This window comes from Euprymna scolopes, chromosome 10 (assembly GCF_053919585.1).
Source record: "Euprymna scolopes isolate OS-2025 chromosome 10, ASM5391958v1, whole genome shotgun sequence".
In the NCBI taxonomy this organism is placed as follows: Eukaryota; Metazoa; Mollusca; class Cephalopoda; order Sepiida; family Sepiolidae; genus Euprymna; species Euprymna scolopes.
The window spans coordinates 90,491,831-90,506,032 of NC_136491.1; the positions used below are offsets into that span (position 1 = coordinate 90,491,831).

At 35.5% G+C, this 14,202-nt stretch overlaps 1 protein-coding gene across 8 annotated transcripts in view; it reads left to right on the plus strand.

The window, feature by feature from the left end:
* The first annotated feature begins 4,114 nt into the window (after window positions 1-4,114).
* The window catches only part of LOC145286125 (cadherin-23-like), a 1,312,625-nt gene continuing 1,302,537 nt past the window's right edge, over window positions 4,115-14,202 (plus strand). For all 8 annotated transcript variants that reach the window (XR_013869108.1, XM_080134833.1, XM_080134832.1 and 5 more), the window contains exon 1: window positions 4,115-4,431. The gene's annotated coding sequence lies outside the window, so the exon portion shown is untranslated. The remainder of the gene's footprint in view (window positions 4,432-14,202) is intronic.

The window sequence follows — 14,202 nt, forward strand, 5'->3', positions numbered from 1 at the left end:
CACATTTCTAGATACCTATATCTAATAAGTTCAAAAGAAAGGACACACTTAGGGAGGTATTTTGGTGGTCAAGTCACTAAATAGAGATTAGCTGGTTTCCCGGAATAGCCCAGGATGTAATAAACATTGACTGAAATACATGTTCTAGCTGGTTTCTAGGCGTTGCCAGGGATGTAATATAGACACATTATGTTGTATATTACCTGTTCTCTTCTCCCTAAGGTAAAACAATTTCATATACATGCTGTAAATTACCTATGCTAGGGATAAAACATGAACAATACCAGTCCGGGGGTAGATAAAACAAATAATACATAGAGATGAAAGATTCCTCTCCCCTAAGAATAAAACATATGTTCAATATCTGCTTTTGTTTTTTCATTGTTTATACGGTCCCGAGCAACGCCGGGTAGCCCTGCTAGTATATTATAAAACATTCCTCGTCTATTTATATCAGTATATGATTGTTATAAGCAGCAGCAGCAGCTGATGCTGTTTTTACATATAGACTCAACATACAGATTCGTCGATAGGTCAACCCGGCGATTTCTTTCAACCAATCAAGAGTATTGCCAAGGCTGCTTTGAAGAAAGTGGGCTCTCTCTACCATGCTAGAAAGCTATTTGCGCCTGAAAGTATCCTGTATCTCTACAAGGCCACCATTCGCCCATGTATGAATACTGTTGTCACATTTGGGCTGGTGCATCTGCGACTAACCTATCGTATCTGAAAAGTGTCCAAAAGCGAGTCACCAACTTGATAGGTACTAAATTGTCATCCGAGCTTCAACCTCTTTCCCATCGACGAAATGTTGCATTCCTTTGCCTGTTCTACGAGTATGTTAATGATAAATGCTCCGACGAACTACAAGCCCTTGTGCCTCTTCGACGTAAGTACCCCAGACAAACCCAACAAACAACAAAATCCCACCCTTACACAGTAGAGATCCCTAGACGTGAGAAAGTCTTCTACTTTAAGTGTTTCTTCCCCAGAACTGCTATACTTTGAAAATCCCTTCCAGGATTCTGCTTTCCCAACTGTACTGACATGCAGAAGTTCAAGTGTAATGTGAACGGACATCTCACTGTTAAACTCCCTTCATAGTATCCCTGCAACTTATGTCCCCGATAGTAGCCTCTTACATCAAAGTGGCACTGTGCCTTGTTTGTGGTGAGAATGGAATTACAAAAAAGAGACATTCACTTCGAAGTCTCGGGCGAGTAAAATATAACAACAACAAAAGTGTTTTCCTTTTTGTTTTATTTTTTTCCGCTACAGACAAAACACGTCCGCGCATTACGTTCCCGCTTTGGTTCATCCAGCAGAAAATCCCTCGACAACTAACACACACATAATGAGAGACACAGAATATTAAACATAGCGACAGCATATACACAATGATAACTGAACTCAATTACACACAAGTCTGTGCATACATACCATTATTAACAAAACAGGCGCCCTAATATAGACACACATCACCAGGCCTTAATTTTTATTTATTGCGGACTATTATCCTCATCTTTTTCTTAGTTGTTTCAGGGCGTTTCGGCCAACTATTCCTCTGGCCTTCGTCAGGTGTTAAGCGCGACGTAATAGGAACTCTGAATCTCCTAACTGCATTTATTGCAATTATTGCCTTGCGTAGTTGTTGTCGTCTCACCACGTTTTGGCCAAGTAAGCCTCTGGACGGCTTTGGGTAGGATTGAAACCGCTATCATCAGACAATACTCACCTGGAATCATAGAGATTCAACGTCTCTATCAATTGCGTCACGGACCCCGAAGGCCGGTTAAGGTTGTACGTGGTGAGACGACAACAACTATGGAAGGCAGTAATTGCTGAAGATACAGTTAGAAGATTCAGAGTTCCTATCCCGTCGCGTTTACCACCTGACGAAGGCCAGAGGAATAGTTGACCGAAACGTCGTGAAACAACTAAGTTAAAAATTAAGGATAATAGTCCGCAATAAATAAAAATTAATAAATAATACTCGTCTCAATAATGAATTCAAATTAAATAATATATCACCAGGCCTATCTCACATTAACACATGCCTTATCGCATGGCCGATTTATTATGGATTAACTAATATGAAATCTTTATTGAAATAAATGATTAGTTAAGCAAAATTATAGCAAATGTGTTTAGCTAAATATTTGTTTCTCAGTGAAATATTTAGATAATTTTTAATTGCCGCTATGAGAAGTTGAGTCAGGTCATAAAATGTACATTAAATGCAATTTATGATAATTATGTTTTTTTTTTCTTTTTGCGAAAGTTGGCGTACATATTGTGTGGGAAGTTATTCCTTACTATGTGATTGAAATTTCATATTGAAAAATGATTCGTACAAAACATAGATATTATAAGTGCTTAGCATAGCGTTTTTAAAATCAACTATGAAGGCTAGCATTGATAACCAAATTTTTTTTCTGGCCGCCAGGAAGTTGGAATTTTTTCCAAATTTGTTTTAGGTGGCGCTATTATCTAGATTTGTATTCTTTTTGTTCTCCCTTTTGCAAATTGAATATGTGTGGAAGGGATTTATTAATTTATTGATTGATATAGAAATAAGCACACCTTGGTCTTTCTTATAAAGTGGATTATTATTATTTTTGTTGTTGTTGTTATTATTATTATTATTATTATTATTATTATTATTATTATTATTATTATTATTATTATTATTATTATTTTCGTTTATTATTTTGCGTATGGATGTCGTTAATGCTGATTCTATGCTTATAAGTGGATTATAATAAATCGCTATGAGCTATCAGCATTCTCTTTTCTATGTCTTCCAGCACTTTTTGCAAGATTCCGGCGGTTCCTAACAAGACAATTTTCTAAAGTACTTCAACATTGTAATGGATCCCAAATTTTATCATCGCCATTATTATTATCATTTATTTTTTTCCTCACTAGGAGCTTTCGCACAGGTTATCATCAATAATTGTTCACTGATAATAGCCGGTTGAGTCCCCCAAAGTCTGAGGGGCAAAAAGTCCTACCAGACTCTTAGTAGTTATCATCTATTATGAAGCCATTGCAAATGATTTTGCCTTATCACAGAAACGTCTTACCTTTAATTTGAAGCTGGCAACAATCATTGTCTCTTTCTGGAAATCGAGGGGCAATAAGCCTCCTCAAATTCTTAGTACACGCCGCACTTTTCAAGTAGAAGTCTGATTGGTGCTCTTTTTTTTCTTGGCTTTTCATCCCCCTTGACCTTTTCTCACTACTTTGAGCCGGATAATCCATATTGGGTGTAACAATTTGATAAGAGGCTGTTCTGAAATGTCTTGTAGTTACACGTCCTTTGGGTTGACATGGTTGTTTTTTTCTGTGTCCTTTATTTCTATTTTTTGGTAATTTTTATGTTTTTTTCATTTCTATGTTTTTTGTTTATTTCTGTGTTTTTTGTTTATTTCTGTGTTTTTTTATTTATTTCCATTTTCGTTTTATTTCTATTCTTTGTTTGATTTATATATTTTTCGTTTTATTTCTATGTTTTCTTATTTATTTCTATCTTTTGTTGATTTCCATGTTTTTCTTTTATTTCTATTATTTATTTGCATATTTTTGTTTTATTTATATGATTTTTTATTTGTTTCTGTTTTTTTATTTATATGTTTTTTTTATTTGTTTCTGTTTTTGTTTTATTTCTGTTTTTTTTTTATTTATATGTTTTTATTTCTAATTTTTGTTTTCTTTCTGTTGTTTGTTTTATTTCTATTTTTTCTTGATTTTTGTTTAGGTTCTATATACTTTCTGTATTATTTTTACGATTTTGTTTTATTTCTGCTTTTTGTTATTTCTGCGTTATTTTGTTTTATTTCTGGTTTTTTTTTCATGTCCTTGTTCTTTTTGTTTTATTTCTAGGTTTATGTTTTCTTTTTCTGTTTTATTTTATTTCTGTATTTTTGTTTTGTTTGTAGTGTAACTTATATGTGACGGGTTGGCGTTCACAGTATATTTAGGTTGGTTTCTACATTCGACGATTTTTCTTAGGATTTTTACTAGCTTCACTATTGCCCATCGTGTTCTATTATTATTTCATTGTATTTTTATTTATATTTATATATATATATATTTTGTTTTTTGCCAGGGGTTACATATCTGTGGACGCCTTTCCAGAAAGTCACCGACTGATTTTTATTCCACATCGTTCCGATCGCCAAAACTTCATTGATCGCCGTCATCGTCATCATCATTATAAACAGTAGAAATAACAAATCTACAATGGAATTCATCGATAAATAAACGTACATATTAAAAAAAAACAGAAAAAAAAACGATTCCTGAACAAAAATAAACACTAAGTGAAAAACTCTTTGAGACTTTTTGGCGGTTATTGGGCTGTCATCAGAAAACCTTGCTCAGAAGAAGCTGGCAAGAAAATCGCAACTTATATGAAAAAAAAATCATGTGAGTATTCATATTTTATTTCGTATTTTAAGTCAGTGTTCCAGTTCTTATTATTACCAGAAATGTGTTTCCATTTTTATTTAGTTTATATTTCAGATTTCTTAGGATTTCTTCCTTCTTGTCTTCTAGTGATACATTGTGGATTGTCAAATATGAATTCAACACACTGCTAGAATCAACTTTGTGAAATAATTATACAAATCTTAATATGTTATAATAACCGAGCGTGTCAAGTATTCAATTAACAAAACCGTAACTCGTTTCAAAAGTTTTAACCTACGACTGCGCGCAACTGTCCACATTTATCTTCCGAATCTGGGCCGTACAAAGCAAACGTCGTAAGATATTCTTTTCTTTTAAAATTACGGCATAAAATATTTGCCGCGCAACTCAATAAACCTATCGTTTTCCCAACCTGATGCTTTTACGTCATCTGTTTATTCAGTCAATCAATCCCACTTTATATCAGCATTATGGTGTTATCAATAACAGAGGAGAAACGGGTCACTTTTTAAGCGGACAGCTTATTGCATTACAAGTTTTCGGTGAACCATATTAAACGTGTATACAGTTCAGCGTTAGTTTCAGTACTCAACGGTTTTTGCCTACTTCATATGTGACGACAATTTCCCCTTTTGTATAATTACTCTTTTTCTCGCAGTTCTGAATCCCCAGTTGCGGTTGACCTTTTCATTTCTCGTCTATAATGTGCAAATAGCTCATTAAGTGACCTAACATATCATTTCTATCGATAATTTTCACCCTCATTCACAGGATGTATTGATCTCGACAACTTATTATATACTTCCTTCATAATTCTCATTAACACAAGTAAAGTTTTTTTTTTCTTTATCTCGTAATGCATAATTTCTCCAATGGATACCAGCCTTCCGATGGTGACCAATTCTTCGATCCACGAATCTGGCGGCAACTAACCACAGTAGTAAACGACATGCAACAGTAATTAATTTCCCCATCTTTTTTCTCTCATTGTAGACAACTCTATTTAAATAACTCTCCTAACCGTTACTAAAAGAACGCTTAAATTCATTTGAATTTAGTCCATCCTTTTTGGTCCTCCGACAAATGGAGGGTGGACCTGTAAATTCACTCATGTCCGTTCGTCCTTTCGTCTGTCTGCGTTTTTCTCAATAACTACGCCTTGGGATTTTTTTCAAATTTGGCACAAACATTAAACATGATATGAGTAAAAAAGTAAAAGAACGGATTATCCTGGAAAACTAACGTTGGTTCCCCTAGGGGTTCCTTTCGGGTTAAAATGGCTAAAATTGACGTTTGTGCTTATTAAAAAAAATGATGTCTTGGATTTTATAATACTTTATAAAAAGTTGTAACCAACTGATTTCTATATAGTCTTGTTTGTCTATACTTCGCGATAACTCTTGGGTATGCTCCAGGGTCTCTTTTAGGGCTAATAAAAACAGTCCATTTTGGGACTATTTAACCATATTTGTCCACGTATGTCTATTTAACAGTTTTGCATGGCGCTGAACTCAAATTTAAATATGTTAAGGCCTTCAGAACTTTTGGGGCTAAATCGGGGGGGGGGGTGATGGACTTAGACATTTCTAAATAGGTTAAAGCCTAAAACTACACCGTTCGTTCATTTTCAACAGGATTTGATGTCGCCTGGAGACTTTTTCGACTTCATGTATGGGGGGGGGGCAATGGCGTAACTTAGTCATTTTTTTATGCCTCGTTTACTGTGCACTCACGGGGGACCATGCATGATTCACTTGTTATGTTTTATGTTTTTCTTCTCTGTATATATTTGTACAGATATAATATCCTTAAATTATCCTTCAAGGAGAAGTGGTGAAATACTACCTAAAACCCATCGCTTTTTAGTCGCGTGCAAGCGACTCTATAAGTCACTTCGTCGGTCGGTCGGTCTGGTCGTAACACTTTTGTGTTTGTCCTTTTTGGTAAAGATCAAAGGTCTGTTGTTAATAAATGCTGTTCTTAGCTTTTTAAGCTTTTCTTGGCCTTTTTGGTGAAGATCAAAGTGTAGTATCTTTTCTTACTTCATGCTGTACTTATGTTGTTAACTGTGATATAAAGTCGGGGATCACTTTTCTGTATTAATTTAATGTAAAATGATCACCCACTTTACAACCAGTCAGTCTCAAAGCCATTCAAGTCATTCTTCAGATGATTCAAGTGGTTTTTGAAGGATTCCAGTTATTTTTAAGCATTCAAGTCATTCTTAAGGTCATTAAATTCATCCGTAAGTTCATTAAAGTCATTCTAAGTCATTTACTTTTTATTTACTTAAGTCATTTCAACCCATTTTTCGGTCATTCAAGTTTATCTTTAAGAATTCCATGTCAATCCTACATTCACGCATTCATTCATTACACGAGAGCACGCGATTAATGGCTATCGGCCTTGTTCTTTGTATGCAGTGAAAGACGAAATATCTTAATCGTTCATTCGACACATTATAGTTACGTCTTCCGCTTTTTAGCGTGGCGTAGGATGGTGCGTAGTTTTCGTACAACGTCTAATGGACATTTTCACTTTACATAATTCTAATCTTACACTGAATTTCTTCCATTGTAATCCATTTTACATGTAAATATCGTTACGCATGTAGAAACAATTATTGCAAGATCAAATCATAACTGGTAAATTGTCAGTTTATAACATACTTATACTATAATGAAAGGTATGAAGGTTTAATCTATAAAATATTAAAATATGAACTTGTGTCAAACTAAAAAAATAACGCAACTGTTATTATTTCTAAGCAACGTCCGTTGGAATAAGTAGATAACAAAACTGCTGAATCTGATGGAAAGAATATAGTCGCCCTCTACCGGGATAAAAATTTTATCACACCTGTCATTATCATGCATCTGTATAACGCCGCTATTCACCCATGCAAGGAGCATTGATGAAGTGATTTTGCATCAACCACATTCATTCTTAGATAGCTACAAAATAAGATACATGACCTTAAAGGTGTTGTGTAATGTTATAGCTGGCGTTCTCATTTCGTTGTTTTTCTCGTCTGTCGACCCCATCGAAGTGCCAGTCAATAAGTGAAATACTTTGAACTCATTTTCTTTTTTTTATTTATTTTGTTTTTGTTAGAGACACTTTTATTTCCATCATACATTCAAATTTTTACAGAGCTATCACCGGATAGCGGGAATCATATTGTCCTGTGCTGTCTTTTCTCTACTGTTCATGATGTCACCTCTTTCCCACCTCCTCTCTCTCTCTCCTTTTCTCTCTCTCTTGCTGCTGCTGTTATCTCCGCGTGCCGTCACCAGTCCTGCTATCTCCTTCTGCTCCTCTCTCTATTTCACTACAGCTACTGCTATCTACGTGACGTTGCCGCACATTATGGTGCAGTTGCAATATCGATGCTGTTAATCCCTACGTGCTTGTTTTACAAGTAATTTCATGGAATGTAATCCGATGAATTTATGGCCAACGAAACCCTAAGCGAAAACACTTCCGAGCCACATGACTAGTAAGAACATCTTATTACTTTATTTGAGGACCCTAGATATCAAAAAATGTTGTTAGTCGAATAGTTTGTTTATGTGGACCGCCTGACTTTGGACTTTCTGAACTGCTCCATGTCGCCTGATCGTACAAAGCTGAAAATATAATAGGCTTTTTGTTCAGCCTCCTTTTCTTTAGAATACAACAAATGCTACATATATCCCCGACCGTACAAAAATGCTAACATAGTAGCTTCTTATTTAGACCGCTTGTTTTCTGAATTCCGTTATTGCTGCACACTCCCGCGGGAGTACAAAAATACAAATATAATAGTCTCCGCTTGGCTTTGGAATCCCTGAAATGTTTTATGTGTTCCAGACCCTACAAAAATGCATAAATTAAAATGTATGTGAACAAACATTTTGTTGTCTAACTAAGTTTGACACCTTATGAATTTGCCATATCATTATACAGTGTAGAACGATAAAATTGTCGCCCTAAAAATGACGACATGATTTTATGAAAACCGGTTTCCTATTTTGTTGCTAACCATCTACTAGTTGACCAGTTGTGTACAAATTGACAATAGTTATACGAGCCATTTATCATGATTGAAAGTGGCACACTGTTCAACGAGCTGGATCGGAGATGCGCCGGTGTACAACTCATGCTCTCTACTAATCAAAGTTATGACAACAGGACGATTGCCAGCACCCTCAAAATATGTCACTGGATTGCCACGAATAATAATGAAGTGCCTAGGGTGATATAAACAAAGTTTCTGAACATAGTTTTGGTCTTTGGTGTAGTTTTTAATTATTGCCACATCATGCCACCTCACATCTTTAAAGTCGGCTTGAAAATCAACACCAAAGTGTATCTGGATATACTGAAGAGTGTGATAATCCTCTGGTGCAATCAGGTGGTTGCTGGAAACCCTGCGTGTGGCAGCAGGACTCTGCGTCGGCCACAAGCCAAAGACACCCAGGCTTGACTACGGCTTTGTACCCTTCTCTTATTGCCCCCTCCTCCCCCGACCTGAACTCGACAATATGACCTCCCACAAGACCAAACCCAGCCTAAACGCTGCCATCCACCGAGTACTCGCCGAGCTCCCACCGGCGCTTGTGGATAAGGAATGCTCCCAGTTTCGGACCCTTGAATCGATTTTTTCTATAAAAGTTTTAAAATAAAGCTGCATTTTGTTTTCTTTAGGGCGACACTTTTATCGTTCCAACCTGGAGTTCTTTATATTTTAGCTTTAATGGCTTGTCAGAAGTAAACAAAATTTAATAAAAAGACTAAATAGATATTCTTGCTCGGCATTATACAAAAAGAGTATTGATTTTCTGCCGTGAATAGTTTACCTTGGATTACATGGCAGATCAACCTTTGACCTAGAAGATGTTTTATTTTCTTAAGAAGCTGAAAACGAAGAAAGTTGTTCTTCCATTGGAGATGGTTTCTTAGCGAATGAATTTCGCAATATAAAAAGGAAGATTCCCCTACCATCCCCGATCGCTGTCAGCATGCGAAATGGCAGGGAAATAAAAGAAATCGAAAACCTGATTCCCCAAATAAAACTTGCTGCATATTCTCCGGCTGATTTCCTATTATTAGCCACTTACATGCAGTTAGCGGGTGAGTGACAGGGTTTAGCCTTTCAAACAACTAGAACTGGGCTGTTTTTATGTTGCTTCGATTTTCTGTTTTCTCTGATAGCCAAATGCCCACTGGTTATTCCAACCCAGTGATCTCCGATTTCGCGCACGTATTGTTTAGAAAGGCAAGGTGAACAATTAAAGGAATCTGGCAATTCTGTTTCGAAAGCAAAAATATAGAAATCGCGATTCTATGAAGATTATAGCAGGAGACAAAGGCTTTACTGGGATAAATTGGTGTACGAGCAAAAGTGCTCAGTGCTTTTGCTTAACGTACAACGTAAACGACAGAGAGGTTCAATAACGTTACGATATTAGCTAATTGTGTAGATGTTTTCGCTTGCTAAAAATGCACAAAATTGAAACGCGTTGTTGTGTTTAGAATTATCTGAGATATCTTCTTTGGTTTTCTCCTGACCCACATACAGGGATCGGAAGAAAAGGATTAAAACTGAAAACAAAAAAAGGATTAAAACTGAAAAAAAAAATGATTAAAAATAAAGGAAAAAAAGATAATTAAAATGAATCGGTTTGGAATCAGAAAAGAGGTGCATTTTTTTTTTCAGTTCCGATACCCTAAAATGTTTTGATTTTTTCGATTCCTGATACCAATATCGATTAGCAGCACTAATATATAATATATATATATATATATATATATATGCATGTATATGTATATATTGTGTGTATATATATGTATGTATATGTATATATTGTGTATACATATGTATATATATGTATATATTGTGTATATATATGCATTGTATATGTATATATATTGTATATGCATTGTTTATATATATGTATATATGGTGTATATATATATATATGCATTATATATATGTGTATATATATTTGCATTGTATATATATATATTTATTGTATATATATATATATATACATTCTGTGTATAGATGCACACAATATATATATATATGTATATATTGTGTGTATATATATATATGCATTGTATATATATATATATATATATATATATATATATATATATATATATATATATATATATATATATATGTATATGCACACTAGCAGTTCAGTCCGACTTTTCTCGGGCTCTATGTACTGCTCATAACTTTATGTTTATATGTACATATATATATTAAAAGGTTTTACTAATGTCCAGGAAATCTACATCTAAAGTTTTAAGGGTGCTGACACAAAATTGGCGGAGGAGTTAGTTAGAGTCTGCAAAGGTCATCTTTGTAAACTTTGACCTCTTGCCGGACGAATTGTCGCCCAAAAACTGATTTGAAAAACTGAATAGCCTTTAGGTAAAATTTCAAATTTTGTCGAGAATTGGCTGAATAGTTTGCTAGAGATCGCAAAGATCAATTCTCATGAACTTTGAGCAATTGGCTGCCAGATATTCGGCCTAGAACCGATTAAAAACCTTGTCCTATGTCTTAAAATACTTTACCTAAAAGTTCAAACGTTTAGACTAAAAATTGACCGGGTAATTTGGTACAGATTGCAGAGGTTAATTTTTTTAAACTTTGACTCCAATTTTGACACCTCAATATTTATTGTTTTGGGGCTCTTATCAAATGAAAAAAGTTGACCCATGTCCAAGTAACCTACATCCAAAAATTCATATGTTTAAATTATAAATAGTCGGAGGAGTTAGGTAGAGTTTTCAAAGGTCAAATCTTTTAACATTCTGGCCGAAAACAAATCTAAAAGATTTTCCCAAATCTCAATACGTCTTGAGTCTGTACAGTGAAAATTGACAGGGTAGTTTGGTAGGGAAATGTACAGACACACATGGAAGGTGTTTGAACGGCCCCTCTATACAATACGAAACTATTGTCCGAATAGAGATATCCGCACACTTTATTGTTGAGCATCTGCTGTCCGATTGCCGACTCCTGGATCAGTGAGTGCCCGGATGTGCTCAGTAAACATCCGTCGAAAGACATCTCGAGTTTATATTTTCATAGTTTTCTTTTTGATCGTTAATTCATTCTTAAATATTTTTTTATCAACATCATCTTCGCTTCCCCATCGTATTTTATGTAATCTTTTCCCAACTCGACATGACTCCAGCTATCCTGTTTAAAACTATAATAAAGTTTGTTTGTTTTTTTTTCACCAAAGATCTGTTTAAATAATTTCGGAGTATTTCATGCATCAATATGTAAAACGAAAATATACAAGCCAGGGGCAAGATTACATCACTTAGAGCTAGAATTGAATTTTTGAAGTTCTGTTTGGACAATTATGTAGCCGCTGGTTATATATCTAAGCGCATTGCAAAAATAAAAGCCAGGAACACTCTTAATTTGGAACGTGCCCTATGTCTGAAAATACTTTACCTGAAAGTTCAAATGTTTAGACTAGGAAGAAAGCACGAACTTTGGTCGCGTTCCTGATTTAATTTTTGTTAAATACAACTGGCATCGCTCCGTCATGTGAACTAGCCTCTCGATTTTTGATAGAGTACGGTTCTCTTAATACCTATCTATTGGTGACAATTACATCCAGAATAAAGCTCGTTCCAACCATCAGAGATGTATTGATATGTTTATTCGTGCTAGGCATGATGTTGGTATCGAGGTTGACCAAAATGTACTCAATTTCTTTGATGTTACACTCTCTCTTTCACACACACGAAAAAGTAGTATCAACCAGCATCGCATTGATAAGGAAAATATTTTTGTTAAATTTTAGGTTCTACATTTCCAGCTCATAAACCATGAGCCTAGGTCAGACAGTAATTTCCTCTATATGAAGGCAAAGTTAACTAAACTCGCATACAGTTTCGACTATTACCACAAGAATCTGTATGAAGCAAGATCAACAATTAGGCCGTCAATCTTTAAAAGACTAATAATGAGATTTACATTACGAAACCGCATAAGAGTGCCAGTGTGGTCATTCTTTATAGACATGAATACACAAGTAAAATGTTAGATATTCTGAACGATCGTATATAGTTTAAGAAGCTAGGTGGCATTACAAAGGACAATACTTTGACTACCGAAGTAAAATTTCAAGAACATCTTCTTCAGATACACAGGAATACATTTATCACCAAGGATATCTATGATAGGGTCCGACCTATGGTTCGCAACGACCATGAATGCACGGGCTACCCAAAACACATAAGGATATTGTCCTTTTAAAGCCCTTTTTTCTATGATTGGATCAGCTCAACATGAGCTGGCTAAGTATCTGGCCAAGATCCTGGATCTGTGCTGAACAAATTGTCAAGCAATTGTATTATTTACTCGTTACGTTTCGCCGCTGCCATGCGTGATCAAAAATGTAATTAGCACACTAACTTTCTTTAGTTTTTCTATGTCAAAGCCTATTTACGAATGTCCCTCTCGGCGAAACCATACAGATGTGTGCAAATATGCTGTATCGTAGCACGTTAACCCCTCCTGGTTTTCCAGAAAATATTTTTCTGGAACTCATGAAACTGGCCACTCAGTTAGCCAGTTTCAGCTTCAACAAATAAATGTATCACCAGGTTGATGGGGTTGAAATGGGCAGTCCTCTAGGGGCTATCCTAGCGAATATCTTCCTAGGTTTCCAGGAATCTGTTTTATTCACTCGGGTTACTAGACCCTTTCGTTATTGGCGGTACGTTGATAGCTTTTTTTTTTCATTTTAAAGTCCCGTTATGAAGTGAGTGAATCTTTCCTGCAATTAAATGATCTTCACTCAACACTACAATTAACCATCGAAAAGGAGCATAATTCCTCTCTTCCCTTCTTGGATGTTTTGGTAGAAAGGACAGGGAAATTTTTTTCTCTACCACAATATACAGGAAGCTGACTTTCACGGGCCTGTATATTAGTTAAGATTTTTTGCCTCCATAAGAAGGAAAATTAGTTTGATTAAAATTTTGATTTACTGCACCCTTATGATTTGCATGACTAACAACTTAACGCTGAACTAAAAACATAACCGATATGGTGATTAAGAATGGTTTCCCTGAGGGTATTATTTCCAAGTTCATTCATAATAAATTTGCGAAATCGAATGCTGACATTTTCTTTGGTCCACCTAAATGTTCAGTCTATTTAAAGCTTGATTTATTGGTTCCATCAGTAAAGTTTTCTCTGATAAGATTAGATATGTGGTATCCCGCTGCTACTATGCGGTGCAACCCCGTGTGATAATAAGTACCAGGACGGCTTTCTAGGCTTTTCATAAAGGTGCTCTACCCACATTTGACAAAAGTTTACTTATGTATGAGTTTAAATGCCAGTGTGATGCTGACTATATGGGTAGAACCCTTCAGTGTCTGGGGATAAGACTGGCCCAACAGGTACCTGCACGAATTCGGAATGCAACGTATGTAAAATAGCCATATATCGACATGCACACTCGGGTGTTTAAGGAATACGCCCGGATGTTTACTAAGCACATCTGGACACTCACCGATCCACGGGTCGGAAATCGAACAACATCTGCTCAACAATAAAGTGTGCTGAGATGTTTATTCGGAAAGTGTCTTTTGCATCACACACAGGACCCGCTCCAAACATCAACTAATTATCTTGAAGGCCTTGAGTGTTACGATACCTAAATTCTCGATGAGTAGCCAGGAGGAGCTCTCCCACAAATTAGAGTTATTCAAAGACCTTTAATATTGTTTTAAATA